The sequence below is a fragment of the Acomys minous genome (genome assembly GCF_964271855.1).
Source record: "Acomys minous genome assembly, chromosome: 5".
NCBI lineage: Eukaryota > Metazoa > Chordata > Mammalia > Rodentia > Muridae > Acomys > Acomys minous.
The window spans coordinates 28,723,747-28,725,880 of record NC_140494.1 but is presented as its reverse complement, the minus strand read 5'-3'; the positions used below and the strand labels follow the sequence as shown (position 1 = coordinate 28,725,880).

The following is a 2,134-nucleotide window of genomic DNA, read 5'->3' as shown; positions in this document are numbered from 1 at the left end:
CTCAAGTTCTAGCCGGGCGCGGTGGCACAGGCTTTTAACCCCAGCACTCAGGAGGCAGAGGCAGGGGGATTGATGTAAGTTCGAGGCCAGCCTGTTCTACAAAGCAAGGCCAGGACAGCCAAGGCTACACAGAGAAACTCTGTCTTCAAAACCCAAAACCAACCAACCAAATAAACAAAAACAAAACAAAACAAAAGAGTTTAAGTTCTGCCTTTTCACCAAGATGGCGTTGAAAGCAAAGAAGGAAGTTCCTGTCCCTCCCAAAACTGAAGCCAAAGTGAAGGCCTTGAAAGCTAAGGAGGCAGTGCTGAAAAGCATCCAGAGCTGCAAAAAGATTACCCACTTTGGCGGCCCAAGACCCTGCAATACCCTTGAAAGAGCGCACCCAGGAGAAACAAGCTTGACCACTATGCCACCGTCAAATTTCCCCTGACCACTGAGTCAGCCATGAAGAAAATAGAGGATAACAACACATTAGTGGTCCTTGTGGATGTCCAGGCTAACAAGCACCAGATCAACAGGCCATGAACAAACTAGGACATTGATGTGGCCATAGTCAGTACCCTGTAAGGCCTAATGGAAAGAAGAAGCCATATGTTCAACTGGCTCCTGATTACAAGGCCCTGGATGTTGCCAACAAGATTGGCATCATCTAGACTGAGTCCAGCTGGGTAGTTCTAAATATACACTTTCTCACCATAAGAAGAAAAAAAAAGGTCATGTTCTGGCCAGGCATGGTGGCACACACCTTTAATCCCAGCATTCGAGAGGCAGGCTGATTGCTGTGAGTTCAAGGCCAGCCTAGTCTCCAGGACATCCAGGGCTATTACACAGAGAAGTCCTATCTTGGAAATAAAAAAGAGTTTGTGTTCCAAAGAGGAAGCCCTTATTTCAGAATGGGGGCTCTATGAGGTGCCTAATGTACTTAGACGCTTCGCAAAAATTAAATTAACGTGTTAAGACACTGAAGGGAAATGCCTTTTTAGACATAAGAGGACACATCTGTGTTTGGGGCCTCTTGGTTTGAATTATTTTGAAAGCATGTTGCTTTGGGAACATATCTGGCGAGTCCTCTTCTCCTTCGCTTTCATACCCACGTGTATTTAAGGGACAATTTAATCCGTATGTTCCTTATTCAATTATACTGACTCATCCCCGGCATTACTTTGTGAAAGCAGTTTGATTGCCAAGAATCTTGTGTTTCCTAACAAACTCTGAAAGGGTTTATCCCCTCAGGAGCTAAGAAAATTAGTGTCTTTCCTTTTCACCCAAAATTCTGAGAAATTTAAAAAAATATGTTTATCGTTATGTTAAGGGGATGTTAAGTGTCCAAAATGATGAGATAAACAAAATGACCCTGAATGTTGGTCATTTGGTTTTCCTATTACGTAACTCTTCCCAAAGATATTGACCTTGAAATGAGGTCATTGCAGGAATTAAACTCTTGGAAATTCTCTTTGTGGTCTCCCACCAATTAAACACTGGAGTGTGAGTATGCCAGGCTGCCGCCTGCATGGCAGACACGTTCTGGGAAGTTTATGCCGTTCTCAGTTTAAATGCCCCTTCCACTCCTCCTACCTCCTCACTCCACACCAGGGCGGCTTCTGCCGCCATGTTGATTATTGAACTGGGTGGATGCTTATCTGGAATGGTATCCTTTAGCATCTCCTGCTGACAGTCTGAACTGGGAAAATGGGGATAAAAGGAGAGAAGGAACAGGAGGAAGAGAGAGGGAAAGAGGAGGAAAGATAGAAAGAAGGGTTTGTTTTTGTCTGTATGTGGTTCCTGTCTATACTACGTAAACTCAAGAAGCAGAAGCAGGCATTTGTGCTTCAGTGTGCATGGCACAGACATGGTGTGCACTGCACAGACACAGTGTGCATGGCACAGACACAATGTGCATGGCATAAACACAGTGTGCACCAAACAGACATGGTGTGCATTGTACAGACACAATGTACATTGCACAGACACTATGTGCATGGCACAGATATACTGTGCATGGCACAGACATGGTGTGCATAGCACAGACACAATGTGTATGGCACAAACACAGTGTGCACGGCACAGACATGGTGCGCATAGCACAGACACAATGTGTATGGCACAAACACAGTGTGCATGGCACAGACAT

At 44.9% G+C, this 2,134-nt stretch overlaps 1 pseudogene across 1 annotated transcript; it reads left to right on the top strand.

Moving 5' to 3' along the window:
- Window positions 1-223: 223 nt before the first annotated feature.
- On the top strand, window positions 224-656 carry LOC311597670 (large ribosomal subunit protein uL23-like; annotated as a pseudogene). Its single transcript has one exon. The product of its transcript is annotated as a large ribosomal subunit protein uL23-like (transcript).
- Window positions 657-2,134: the final 1,478 nt, after the last annotated feature.